Below are 15,052 nucleotides of genomic sequence, written 5' to 3' on the forward strand. Positions count from 1 at the left end.
CCGTTCCCTCGTGCAGAATGTAATCATGATGCTGATTGTGTTTCTGATGATCTCTCTAATGTATCTTTGCATCCGAAAAGAAATAGCCCGAAACAGTGCATGGACTCATCGAATTACAGGAGCAGTGACCAGAGACCACTCAAAATATCTGACACCTCCTCCTAATTATCAGGAAACAGCTACCTAAGAGAATGAAACTACTTACTTAAGTGAAGTATTTTCAATGGGGGGAAATGTTGGAAAAGGGCAAAGCCTTTATGATAAAACAATCATATAAAATAGTAGAAATGATTATGTTTGAGAAATTTATAAATCAATAGTGGGGTTTTGTATTGGGGTTTTGTAAATTGGGGTTTTGTATATTAGAAAATGTTGTAACTTTGCGATTTTGTGTCACGGCTGTTCTGTAACCAGTGTTGCAACGATAATCTTAGTAGCAAAAACCTATGTGTATGGGTGCATTAGAAACGCATGTACTGGAGACTATACCCAAGTAGAACCTATGCGTATGGGTGGATTAGAAAGGCATGTACTGGAGACTATACCCAAGTAGAACCTATGCATAAGGTAGCCAGAAGAGCATAGCAGAAGCTGATAAGAAAATGCTAGCGTCCACACATTCCTGATGTGGCAGTCCTTAATGCATATGCATTAGCTAATGTTGTAATCCGTGTTAAACGTGTATAAATTGTGAACGCGATGCGACGAGGTTGGAACCAGATTTGGGTGCGTACCCCTGGTTTCCCAGCGCTGCAATAAATCACCTCATATAACCATTCCGGTGGTTATGTGTTTGTTCCCATGCTAACACTAAGGTCACATTTTCTTGCCTCTCCTGTGGGACACAGGGTCAGAACCCCAAAACCACCCTAAAACAGGACAAAAAAAAACCCAAACCATTCAAAACCACCCCTAAACCGCCCTAAAACCACCCCAAAATCACCTTCTCCTGCTTCTCCTGTGGGATAAAGCGTCAGAGCCCCAAAATAGGCCCAAAACAGAAAAAAAAAAACAAAACAAACCACACCAAAACCCAGCCCAAACCACCTTGTCCTGCTTCTCCTATGGGATACAGGGTCAGAGCCCCCAAAAAGACCCAAAAAAAGGCCAAAAACAACCCAAAACACCCCAAAAACCAGCCCAAAATCACCTTGTCCTGCTTCTCCTCTGAGATACAGGGTCAATCCCCCAAAACAGACGCAAAACAGGCCAAAACCAACCCAAAACACCCCAAAACCCAGTGCCAAACCACCTTGTCCTGCTTCTCCTATAGGATACAGGGTCAGAGCCCCAGAACAGACCCAGAAACAGGACAAAACCACCCCAAAACCACCTTGTCCTGCTTCTCCTTTGAGATACAGGTTCAGAGCCCCAAAACAGACCCAAAACAGCCCCCCAAAAGGCCAAAAACTGGAGAAAACCAGGCCAAAACACACAAAGCAAACCCCAAAACCACCCCAAAATCACCTTCTTCTACTTCTCCTGTGAGATACAGGGTCAGAGCCCTGAAACAGACCCAAAACAGGCCAAAAACAACCCAAAACACCCCCAAAACTACCCTAAGATCACATTTTCCTGCTTCACCTATGGGACACAGGGTCAGAACCCCAAAACAGCCCTAACACAGGACAAACAAAAAAACAAAACCATTCAAAACTACCCCTAAACCACCCTAAAACCACACCAAAATACCCTTCTCCTGCAGGATACAGGGTCAGAGCCCCAAAACAGACCCCAAAAAGGCCAAAACCAACCCAAAACACCCCAAAACCACCTTGTCCTGCTTCTCCTAAGGGACACAGGGTCAGAGCTACAAAAAAGACCCAAAACAGGCCAAAACAAACCAAAAAAAAAACCAAAACACAACCCAAAATCATCTGCTGCTGCTTCTCCTGTGAGATACAGGGTCAGAGCCCCAAAACACACACAAAATAGGCCAAAAACAACCCAAAACACCCCAAAACACAGCCCAAAACTACCTTGTCCTGCTTCTCCTATGAGATACAGGGTCAGAGCCCCCAAACACACACAAAACAGCCCCTAAAAAGGCCAAAAACAGGCGAAAACCAGCCCAAAACACACAAAGCAAACTCCAAAACAGGCCAAAACCACCCCAAAAATCACCTTGTCCTCCTTCTCCTATAGGATACAGGGTCAGAGCCCCAAAACAGCCCCAAAATAGGACAAAAAAAGGCCAAAAGACCCCCAAAACTACCTTGTCACATTTTCCTGCTTCTCCTACGGGACACATTGTCAGAACCTCAAAACAGCCCTAAAACAGGACCAAAAAAACCCAAAACCATTCAAAACCACCCCCAAACCACCCTAAAACCACACAAAAATCACCTTCTCCTGCGGGATACAGGGTCAGAGCCCCAAAACAGACCTAAAACAGGCCAAAACCAATCAAAATCACCCTAAAACCCAGCCCCAAACCACCTTGTCCTGCTTCTGCTATAGGATACAGGGTCAGAGCCCCAAAACAAAACAAAATCAGCCTCAATACACACCAAAAACCACCCCAAGGCCACCTTGTCCAGCTTCTGCTATGGGATACAGGGTCAGAGCCCCAAAACAGACCAAAACCAGGTCCAAAACATGCCAAAACCACCCCAAAATCACCTTCTCCTGCTTCTCCCGTGAGATACAGGGTCCAAGCCCCGAAACAGACTCAGAACAAACCCAACCCAAAAAACCCCAAAAAACAGCACAAAACCACCTAGCCCTGCTTCTTCTATGGGATACAGGGTCAGGCCCCAAAACAGGCCAAAAACAATGAAAAACCAACTCGAAACACCCAAAACAACTCAAAACCACCCCAAAACCACCTTGTCCTGCTTCTCCTATGGGATACAGCATCAGAGCCCCAAAAAAGGACAAAAGAACACCCAAAACCACTCCAAAACCACCTTGACCCGCTTCTCCTGTGGGATACAGGGTCAGAGCATCAACACAGACCCAAAACAGGACAAAAACACCCCAGAAACCACACCAAAACCACCTTGTCCTGCTTCTCCTATGGGACACAGGGTCAGAGCCCCAAAACAGCCCCAAAACAAGACAAAACCAGGCCAAAACACCCCAAACAACCTCCAAAACAGGCCAAAACCACCCCAAAATCACCTTGTCTTGCTTCTCCTATGGGACACAGGTCAGAGACCAAAACCAGCCCCAAAACAACCCAAAAATAGGACAAAAACACCCCCAAAACACCCCAGAATGACCCCAAAACCACCCTGTCCTGCTTCTCCTAGGGGATACAGGGTCAGAGCCCCAAAACAGAACAAAAACAGCCCAAAACTACCTTGTCCTACTTCTCCTATGGGATACAGCATCAGAGCCCCAAAACAGACCCAAAACAGGAGAAAAGAACAACAAAACATCCAAAACCACCCCCCAAACAACCCCAAAACCACCCCAAGACCACCTTGTCCTGCTTCTCCTGTGGGATATAGGGTCAGAGTCCCAAAACAGACCAGGACAGGACAAAAAACACACCAAAACACCCAAAACCAGCCACAAAACATGCCCCAACCCCCCTTGTCCTGCTTCTCCTATAGGATACGGGGTCATAGCCCCAAAACACCCCAAAAACACCCCAAAAACAGGTGAAAATTACCCCAAAACCACCTTGTCCTACTTCTCTTTCATAAAGGGTCAGAGCCCCAAAACAGACCCAAAACATGAAAAAAAAAACAAAACCACCCCCAAAACCAGCCCCAAACCACCTTGTCCTGCTTCTGCTATGGGATACAGGGTCAGAGCCAAAAAACATGACAAAAACAGCCCAAAACCACCCCAAAACCAGCTTGTCCTCCTTCTCCTCTGGGATGCAGGCTCAGAGCCCCAAAACAGCCCCAAAACAGGCCAAAACCAGGCCAAAACTAGGCCAAAAGACACAAACCAACCCCCAAAACAGGTTAAAAGCACCCAAAAATCATCTTGTCCTGCTTCTCTTATATGATACAGGGTCAGAGCCCCAAAACACCCCCAAAAACAGGACAAAAACAGGATAAAACCACCCAAAAACAGCATCAAAACACCCCCAAAACAGGACAAAACCAACCCAAAACCACCTTGTCCTGCTTCTCCTCTGGGATACAGGGTCAGAGCCCCAAAAGAGCCTCAAAACAGGCAAAAAAAAAAAAAACAACCCAAAATACCCCAAAACCAGAACCAAAACACCCCCAAAACAACCCAAAACCACCTTGTGCTGCTTCTCCTATGGGATACAGGGTCAGAGCCCCAAAAAAAAACCAAAACAGGACAAAACCACCCCAAAAACACCTTATCCTGCTTCTCGTATGAGATACAGGGTAGGAGCCCTAAAACAGAACAAAAACACCCCAAAACACCCAAAAGCACCCCCAAAACACCCCAAACCACCTTGTCCTGTTTCTCCTATGGGTGGCACCCAGTGAGAACCCAAAACAGCCCCAAATCACCCCAACCCCCCCCAAAATGGTACCTTCTGGAGGTCGCTGTGGAGCTGCTTTAGCCTGGCCTCGAGCTGTGACAGCTTCTGGGGTAGGTCCAAGGCTGGGGAGGGGAGAGGGGGGGGGGGGCAAAGGGCAAGGGGGGGGGGGGGGGGGGGGGCACTGGGGTGTCCCCATACTGGGGGGGGTACCAGACCCAAATGTGGGGGGTCTCCATATAGGGGGGGTCCCGGGACCTGATGGGGGGGCGCCAGCCTGCAGCCTCTCCGGGGGTAGGGGGGGGGTCGGGACTCAGCACCGACTCCGTGAGGGAGAACAGGGACACGGCCCTTTGCACTGGGGGGTGGCACGTCAGCACCCCAAAAACAGACCAAACTAGCCCAAATACACCCAAACCAGCCCAAAACCAACAAAGATGCCATCCCAGGGGATCGCTCTCCTGAGGAGGGGGAGGAAAAAGCAACCCAAAAGTGAAACAGCCCGAAGCAAACCCTGATGTTCCCTCCCTCAGCTGGCAGACACACTGCCTTCCTGCAGTGTCATTTCTCTGATGAGAGACAGAGTTAAGGCAAAAAATCAACTTTTCTCAGCATCACAGAATCATTTCATTTGAAAAGACACTTGACAACATCGAGTCCAGCCATTAACCTGTCCCTAACAACCTGACAATATCAACATCTCTGTGGGATACCCTGTCTGGATGGTCACCGACAGCAACTTTAAGTCCAATTTTACAGCTTACCGTAATTTCACTCATTTCCATTCTATTCTGTTTGTTGTTAAACATTCGGCTCTATGGTAGAGCATGGAAATCAGCTGGACAAGTTACGGTACTGCAGAAACCTCTTGGCACAGATCATGGGACTTAAACACCTGGAACAAACTCTTAACCACTGAGTAAACCAACCCAACTTTTCCCTCAGTTTATAACTGGAACTCAACACTACTACTCTGTTTCGAGGCACAGAGGCGAGGGGTGACCACACCACTCTGTGAGAAGGACGGATTGAGGGGGACCCTTGCTGCTGTTTCTCCCAGAACACAGGTGAGGAGGGAATGAAATATTATCTTTAATAACACAAATACATTCAAGTTACCATGGAAAATACGGAAGAAGATGCTAGAGCCCTACAGGTTTTACAAGGAAGAGCAAAAATGAACTAAAAATTCCCTCCTGTGCTCTTTCCTTTCCCACCCATAGCTAGTTTCTTCAGTGACTTTCAAGTGCACATGACACAGAAGAGATCTGTGTGTCTGATGCACGTGAAGGGGAAAAGTTCCTTTTGGTGTTAGAGCTGTAAAGTCAGATTTATCTCCAAAGCAACTCAACCATGGACCAAGGAAAGGGTCAGGGTATTTTCAGCTCTGTCTTGAACACTGCCAGCCATGGGGCAGCCACAGCTTCTCCGGGCACCCTGTGCCACTGTCCCACCACCCTCACAGGGAACAACTTCTAAGATCTCATCTCAGTCTCCCCTCTCGGTCACGTTAAAATCGTTCCCCCTTGGCCCATCCCCACAGGCCCTTGCTCTCCCCACAAGAAATGAGGGCAGATCCCAGGATCATCCCTCGGCAGCCGCAGCGCTCCGCTGCCGGCTCAGCCAGCCCAACTCACACACCAAGTCCAAAGCAGCCATTCTGGGGAAGTCTCTTGAGGTGTTCTGGCAACTCCTACAGCACCCCAAGATCGCCATCGCCACCCACCTCCTTCCACGCTCCTGCGTCCACAGGCAGCACTGGCTCCGAGACACCAAGATGGGAACCACCAGAGGAGCTGCTCTTGCCTCCTCCACCGGTAGCTTGTGTTCCGTGGGGCAGCTGTCGTCTGCCGGTGCCTCTGCTGGAGGGTTCCGTGGGGTTCTGTGACCTCACACACCTGAACACGGGGAGTTCCAGAATCAGCCACCCCTGTGGTCTCCATGTCCCCAAGGTCATTGTGATTCAGGAGCTCTGACTGGGTCCATGGGGTGCTCTGGAGGTGCTGCAGGCATTCTCTGGGATTCTCTAGGGGTATCCCCAGGGATTCTCTAGGGGTATCCCCAGGATGCCCTGGGAGTGCACAGAGACACAGGGCCGTGGAGCAAGCTGCCCTAGTGGAAGGTGTCCCTGCCCATGCCTTTGGGGGTTGGAGCTGGGTGAGCTTTAAGGGGATTCCATGATTCTCTGCTGTGCCAATGTCGGTCCCTCTCCACTCCTCGTAGGTGGCCGTGACGCCCTGTTCCATGGCCCAGGTTGAGCTGTGACCCCTCGCATGCTCCACCTCCGGACCAAAGGCACTGAGGAAGAGCAGCCCGTGAGGGACCTCCCCGAGCCGGCTGGGCAGAGGCTGGTCCCCCCGCAGCGACTCCCGGAGCACCCCTGGCTGCCCAGTGGCCATGGGCACGATGCTGCCGCCATCCCAAAGCCGTGGCGGTCGCTGTGGATTTGCCCATTGTGAGGGGGCCCCCACGGTGAGCGTGGGCTCTTTAAGGAGGGAGAGCCCTGCAGTAACCAGTGCAGAGGAGAGCCCTCCCCTCCCTCGGGAGGCTGCATCTCCCGGGGCTGCCCTGCGCATCCAGGTCCGTGTTCTTTGACTTTGCAATCCTGTTTTAGTGTTGGCCTCAAACACATTGTGGGTGCGTGCGTGGGTTTTGGGGGGTTCCCTGTAGAAACGGCTTCATGTAACCAAAAACGGGGGTGGGGTGGGCGGGGAAGGTGGGGGGGGGGGGGGGTCATTAAGTGCCTGTTGATGAACTGTCTGTGGGGAAGGGGGAGGATGGACCTCACCTCCCCCCCAGCACCCCAAAACGGGGGGGGGTGGATGTGGGGGAGGGTGCCCAAGGGACAGAACCTCCCATCCCCCACCCGGGGGTGTCGGGGGGTGGCACCTCCCCCCCTCTTTATACCCGGGATGGCAGAGGGGAGGATAAAGGGGGGGATGGGGGGGCGGTCTATATCCGAAGCCTCACTGACACCGATGTAAATAGCGCGGGGAAGGGGGGGGGGGGAGGGGAGAGGGGTCACCTTAAGAATGTATGAAAAGGAAACTTAACCAACAAATAAAGATTTCACAGGAAATCGAGGCCCCCTCTCCCCCCCCCCGTGTTTCGGCCTTTCCCCATCCCCGTTCCGCGATGCTCTCCGCACTTCCGGGTTTGTTGCCGCCGTTGCCTAGCAACGGGGTCTCCCCGTACCGCTTCCCGCGCGTTGCCAGGCCACCTTCCACCCCCCCCCCCCCGGCGCCCCGCTCACGGCCTCGTTCTGGCGACCGTTGCCCAGGCAACAGCCAATCAGCTCTGAGCTCTCCCCAACTCGTGTCCCCGTTTAACCCCGTCCCAGCTGCCCCCCATGGGGCTGAATATGGGGCCTTTCCTCACCCCTGCCCCCCATTTGTCCCCTCTTCCCCTCCCCCACCGCATACCCAGTTTCCGCCCTCTCTCCCTTAAGCCCCGCCCCCTCCCTCCCCCTCTTTGCTCACCTGGGCCTGCAGGGGGCGCAGCTGCGCCTGGAGCTTCCCTTTGGATGCGCCCAGAGCCCGGAGCTGGATCCAGCGACGGGACTGGAAGGGATGGAGGGGGGGGACACAAGGAAATGAGGGACCCCAAAGCCATGGGAGGGACCCAAATACCCCCCAAGACCCCCAAACACCTTAAATACCGCCCCATATTTCCCCCCCAAACCTCTCCCTTAACACCAAACCCATTCATAACCCCCAGATCCCCCTTCCAGCACCCCCAAAATTCCCCCTAAAGCCCCAAACTCCCCCATGTCATCCCCTATAGACCCAAAATCCCCCTCCAGGACCCTCAAATATCCCTCATCCCTCCCCAAAAGCGGCGCTGGGACCCTTTAGGGACCTCAACCCCTCCCCATAACCATCAAATTCCACTTCCCAGACCCCCCCCCCCCCAAGCCCATCAGGACCCCCCCAAATCCCCATATTCCCCCGTTGGCACCCACCAGCCGCTGCTTCCCCTCCTGCAGCTGCCTCCTCAGTGGCCCCAGGGCAGTTTCTGGGGAGTCCATGGGGCTGCCCCGTAGCTCTGGGCCCTGCTGGATCTGGGCCCCCCGAGCCCCTGAGAGCCCCGTGGCCTCCAGCATCAACCTGGTAGCAAGGGGGGGCCCAAAGCCAAACGTTGAGGGGAGTCTGGGGGGCCCAAAGGGGTCCAGATCCCATTTTGGGGACCCCAAAAGGGCTGCAGGGACCATGGAGGGGTTGGGGGCACCCCAAAAGGTCTCAGCACTGGGTTTCGGGAGAATCTGGGGGGGCTTTAAGGACTCCTATGAGCTCAGCACCCACTTCAGAAGGAAACCCAGAGGGGTTTGAAGTATAGAGGGGGTCCCTAAAGGTTTCTGGGGTTCAGGAGTGGGGAGGAAAAGATCATGGGGGAGGGCCCAGGGGCAGTTTTGGGTTGCAGGGGGGGAAACCGGGCTGCAGGATGTATTCGGGGGGGTCCTTCAGAGGGTTTTGGGTGCATGGGGGAATCCATAGGGTGTTTTTGGGGAGCAGAGGGGGTGTTTTGGGGTGCACGGGGGGGTGTTTTGGGGTGCACAGTGGGTGCTTTTGGGGTGCGGGGGGTTGTTTTGGGCTGCAGTAGGGGTAGATTTGGGGTGCAGAGGTGTGTTTTGGGGTGCAGGGGGGTGATTTTGGGGTGCCATGGGGCTTCTGGGATGCATGGGGGTGGTTTTAGGGTGCAGGGTTTGTGTTTTGGTGTGCAGGGGGCATGGTTTTGGAGTGCAGGGGGGGCGTTCTGGGATGCAGGGGGTTGTTTTGAGGTGCAGGGGGGATGGTTTTGGAGTGCAGAGGGGTGTTTTGGTCCCTGTGGGACCCCCCAAAACCCCATAGAGCCCCCCCAAAACCCTCTAACGCTCCCCACCCCGCCCCCCAAACCTGAATCTCCTTGAGGTGCTGGTACCTGAACCCCGAGTTAAGGAAGAAACCTGGGGGCTGTGGGAGTTAAAGGAGGAGTTGGGGGGATCGGGGAGGATCATGGGAGGGAACTGGGGGTTCCTGGGGATCCCAATGGGATTTGGAGGGGTCCTAAAGGAATTTGGGCTCCTGTGCATGGATCTGGGAGAAGAAAAGGGGTTGGGGGGGGGGTCACAAGGGGGAACTGGGGGGTGCTGGGGGGTTGCTGGGATCCTAATGGAACTTTGGGGGGTCCTAACAGGCAAAGGGGTTTGATGGGGTCCTGAGGGGTTTTGGAGGCTCCCCAATGAGCTTGGGTGTCCCCCCCCACTTTGGGGTGCAGCGGATACCACAGCAGGTTCCCTTTGATCTTCTTCACATTCCTATAGGAACACCCCCCTCCTCCCCCCGCCATGTATTTTAGGGACCGATCCGAGGTTTGGGGTCCCTCCAGATGTTGCAGCTCCTCCCCCCAGATGTTGGGGTGCCCCCCTCACCGCGGGTGCCGCACGTGGCCCATGATGTACTCCCGGATGGGGGCACAGGGCCCCGTGCACAGCCTGGAGGTGGGGGGAGACAAAGAGAGGGGGTCAGGAGCACCCCAACCCCCCCAGGACCCCAAAAGCCCCAACTGGGGGGTCCCGCGGGCTCCAACCTGCGCAGCTCGGGATCGGAGGGGAGCTCCAGCTCCGCCATGATGGGCGAAATTGGCGGGAACTGGACGGGACCAAACTGGGGCGAGCGCGGTGGGGGAGGGGGGAAGGAGGGAAGGGGGGGGGGAGGAGGGGGGCGGGGCCCGGGCCCGATCCTGGCCCCTGCGCCCCCCCGTAGCCCCCTCCCCCCGCCCCCCGTCACGTGGTCATCACCCAGCACCGCCTCCTGCTCCACCCCCGCGGGCTCCTCGCCCTCCATCCGGACCCATCCCAGCTCCGCAGCTGCTGCCCCTCCCTGGCGCCTTGGGGCTGCTGTGGGCACGGGCTGAGAGCTCCCCCCATAAAAGGCTCCTTTGCGTCAACATCATTTTGGGGTGAAAACAGCACTTTTAGGGTCATTTACTGGGTTATAATGGGGTATAATGGCGGTATAATAGGGTATAATGGGTTGTAATGGGGTTATAACTGGGTATAATGTTATAATGGGGTTACAATGGGGTAAAATGGGCTATAATGGGGTATAATGGGGTTATAATAGGGTATAATGGGTGTCGTGGTTTAAACCCAGTCAGGTAACTTGTTCACTCACTCCCAGTGAGTGGTGCCGAGCTGACAACAATCGAGGGCCGTGTGTCCGCCCCACCGGGGCTCTCCCCTTCCCCGCTCCTGGAGGAACGGGGAGGAGGATCGAAAGAGTGCAACTCCTATGGGTTGAGACAAGAACAGTCCAGCAACCAATGTACAACACAAATCACCACCGCTACTATCAACTACAAAAATGATAAGGGAAAATAACAAGGGAAGAGAATACGATACCACCGGCCAAGAAACGAGTTCCACCCGGAAGCCCGTGTCCTTCCAGGTAACTCCCAGTTACCCCCCACCCCAGCCATGACGTGCTGTGGTATGGAATACCTCCCTGGCTAGCCTGGGTCAGGCGCCCCATCTCTGCTTCCTCACAGCTTCCCCTCCTCCCTGGCAGAGCATGAGCCTCACAAAGTCCTTGGTCAGGGTAAACATCACCTAGCAACAACTGAAAACATCGGCTTCACCAACACTGTTCCCAGGCTGGAAGTCAAAACACAGCACTGCACCAGCTACCACAAAGGAAAAAACATGACTGCTACTGCTGAACCCAGGACAATGGGGTATAATGGTGGTATAATAAAGTATAATAGATTATAATGTGTTGCAATAAGGTTATAATTGGGTATAATGTGTTATAATGGGGTATAATGGGTTATAATGGGGTTATTATGGGGTATAATAGGGTATATTGGGGGATAATGGGGTTATAATGGATTATAATGCAGTTATAATGGGGTATAATGGGGTTATCTCTTTCACGGACACCCCCCTGTCATGGGGGAAGAGCCTGCATGCCCCAGTGAGGTTGGGAGCTACGCTGGTGGTGGCTCATGCCTCCCGTAGGGTCTCCCATTCCAGACTGGTCTCAACTGAAGGGGCAGACAAAGTGTGTCCATGGGCAGGATGGGCTCACCAGCCTTGGGCAACCACCCTAGGAGAAGGACAGCTCTAACTTCAAACCCTGGCAGACAGAGCTCATTGGGCCCTGTAAGGCCATCCATCTCAGAAAAGGACACTCTAACCAAACCTGCGACCGGAGGACTTTGCTGTCACCGTCCAAGCTCGCTAGGCCCTGGCAGACAAACATCAGGCGTAAAGGACGGGGCCAGTTCTGCGCATGCTGTGCCTCACCTAAAATCCCACTGCTCCTTGGCCTTTTTAGTCATCAGCACGCTTGTAGTAAGTGTGGGTAAAGCCCCTCCCAAATCAAGTCAAGCCATCATCGTAATAGTTGCTAACAAAGCCTAACGTCCTTGAAGTTAATCATTTACAACCCCATACATCAATCAACCCCAGTCACAAATCAACACCGTCCTTCAATCAAACCCATCCTTCAATCAACTCCACCTTTAATCAACCCCATCCCTTAATCAACTCCATCTTTCAATTAACCCCAATCTTCAATCAACCCCAGTGGCCAATAATGGGGTCTATAGGCAATAATGGGGTCTATGAGGCAATAATGGATCTCTATGAGGCTATAATGGGGCTCTATGAGGCAATAATGGGGCTCTAAGACGCAATCATGGGGCACTATGAGGCAATAATGGGGCTCTATGGGGCAATAGTGGGGCTCTATGATGCAATAATGGGGCTCTATGAGGCAATAATGGGGCTCTATGGGGCTATAATGGGGCACTATGGTGCAATAATGCGGCTCTATGGGGTTATAGTGGGGGCTCTATGACTCAATAATGGGGCTGTATGAGGCAATAATGGGGCTCTATGACACAATAATGGGGTTCTATGAGGATATAATGAGGCTCTATGACACAATAATGGGGCTCTATGGGGTTATAATGGGGCAGTATGATGCAATAATGGGGCTCTGTGAGGCAATAATGGGGCTCTATAAGGTAATAATGGGGCTCTATGATGCAAGAATGGGGTTCTATGAGGCAGTAATGGGGCTCTATAAGGCAATAATGGGGCTCTATGAGGCAATAATGGGGCTCTGTAAGGTAATAATGGGGCTCTATGATGCAATAATGGGGCTCTATGAGGCAATAATGGGGTCTATGATGCAATAATGAGGTCTATTAGGCAGTAAAAGGGTTCTATTGGGTTATAATGGGGCTCTATGATGCAATAATGGGATTCTATGGCAGTATAATGGGGTTCTATGGGGCTATAATGTGGCATTATGAGGCAATAATGGGGCTCTATGAGGCTATAATGGGGTTTACGAGTCAATAATTGGGCTCTATGAGGCAATAATGGGGTTCTATGGGGCTATAATGGGCTATATGATGCTATAATGGGGTTCTATGGAGCTATAATGGGGTTCTATGAGGCAATAATTATAGAATCATAGAATAGTTAGGGTTGGAAAGGACACCTCACACCTCACACCTCACACCTCACACTAAACCATGGCACCCAAGGCCTCATCCAACCTGGTCTTGAACACTGTCAGGGATGGAGCATTCACAACCTCCCTGGGCAACCCATTCCAGTGCCTCACCACCCTAACAGGAAAAAATTTCCTCCTTAGATCCAATCTAAACTTCCCCTGTTTCAGTTTTAACCCATTACCCCTTGTCCTGTCACTACAGTCCCTAATGAAGAGTCCCTCTTCAGCATCCCTGTAGGCTCCCTTCAGATACTAGAAGGCTGCTATGAGGTCTCCACACAGCCTTCTCTTCTCTGCTTCTGAAGAACACCCAGAGAACTAGGTGGTACTGGTATGGGTAATCAAAGCTAGGAAGTAAGATCCCGAAACATCGGCATTACAGTGCAGATGCCCTGGTAACAGTTTCCCAAATGAACTTACCCAAGTGCCCAGTGCCAGCAGAGAGCATGCCGGGTACTGCGGCTCACGGTAGCCAGCCTGTTCGGTGCGCATGGCCACGAACAGCACAGTCAGGATGCTCCTCTTCACACACAGCTCTGCAAACGCACCGCAGTCCTGACCTCCAGCACTGCTCATTGTGGTTTGGAATGTTTCTGAACAGCTACTGCCAGAATTTTCAAAATGAAAGAAATAAAAAATTGACCTACAGTGAAAACCACGCTTGATTTTTTATGACTCAAAATAAGAATATACCTTCCTACTTTTAAAGTCTGTCAAATAAGGAAAGTTTAAAATTATGTAGATAATTCACAATCAGTGATGAAGTTTAAAGTCAGCCACGTGTCTTCAGTTTGTGTCAATACGTCTGAAGAAATTCTCTCATTCGTCTTTGGTATTCAAAGAGTTGGAAGCATGTTGTAACAAACAAACAAGGACCCATGCAGAGATATCAATGGGTGGTATTGCCACAAGGCATGAAAAATTCACCAACAATATGTCAAGGTTATGCTGATGTAGCATTGCGTCCATTTTGGGAAAGACACCCCCAATTATTAGTGTATCGTTATATGGATGATATACTGGTGGCTGGGAAAGTAACCTAGAAGCTGCTAAACAAGAATTGTGTTCAGTGTTGCAACAACATAAATTGCAAATTGCCCCTGAAAAGGTTCAGGATACCACACCATGGAAATATTTGGGTTGGAAAATCTTAGATCACACCACTGAACCTCAGGAAATTAGCCATCAAGGTCAATATCCATACACTTAACGATGTGCAAGTCTTGTTAGGGAATATCAATTGGATTCGAGCAGTATTGGGAATTGACAATAAAAGTTTAGAACCATTGTTTGAATTGTTGAAGGGTGACACAGACTTCAATGCACCCAGACAATTAACACCAGCACCAAAACAAGCAATAGTGATGGCAGAAGCCGCATTGAGAGACAGGCACATCGTGTGATGAATGGAGTTCCTACTGAATTTTTGATTGTCAGTAATGATTTCCAGCCAGTAGGATTAACCAAGCAATGGGTTGAATCTGATAAGGAGAAACTGAAAATTCTTCAGTGCCAATTTTTGTCACATCAACCATCAAAAAACATCGTGACCAGAGCTGAAACATTTGCTAAGTAAGTTAAATATGAAACGAAGGGATCGTATCATAGACCTATCTGGTAAAGAACGCCAAACCATAATTATTCCTATGACAGAACAGTATTTGCAATGGTGTATGCAGAATAGTGTAGCACTGCAGATAGCTCTAGCAAGATTTGATGGAGCAATCAAGGTCCGTCATCCTAGCCATCGAATATTGACTTTTATTCAGCAGGAATGTATAGAGGAAAAACCCAAGTACAATCTCAAAGCTGTGAATGGTATCACAGTCTTTACAGATGGGAGTGGAAAATCAGGCAAAGCAGCTACTATATGGCAGGAACAGGGCCAGTGGAAATCACATATAGTTTTTTCTGAGGGATCACCCCAGATTGTAGAACTGAAGGCAGTGACTGAGGTGTTTAAACGATGGAACATATGTCCAATCAATATGATTTCAGACTCAGCGTATGTAGTAGGAGTTGCGCAACCATTAGAAAAAGCTTATTTGAAACAGGTTGCAGTTGAAACCTTGTTTAGCAATATGAAACAGTTATGGTTGTTGTTAAAACAAAGAACAGAAGTGCACTATATATG

General features: G+C 51.2%; 1 long non-coding RNA gene across 1 annotated transcript; it reads right to left on the bottom strand.

Annotated features, from left to right (window-relative positions):
• Nucleotides 1-9,291: 9,291 nt before the first annotated feature.
• LOC133281578 (uncharacterized) lies at nt 9,292-9,887 on the bottom strand. The gene is made up of 3 exons (XR_009747548.1): nt 9,822-9,887; nt 9,675-9,707; nt 9,292-9,331 (listed from the first exon to the last, which is right to left on the bottom strand). It is a non-coding gene; the product is annotated as an uncharacterized LOC133281578 (long non-coding RNA).
• Between the last annotated feature and the right edge of the window lie 5,165 nt (nt 9,888-15,052).

This window comes from Pezoporus flaviventris, unplaced genomic scaffold (assembly GCF_033815535.1).
Source record: "Pezoporus flaviventris isolate CSIRO_AGI_PZ_B2104156 unplaced genomic scaffold, CSIRO_AGI_Pfla_v1 ptg000101l, whole genome shotgun sequence".
NCBI lineage: Eukaryota > Metazoa > Chordata > Aves > Psittaciformes > Psittacidae > Pezoporus > Pezoporus flaviventris.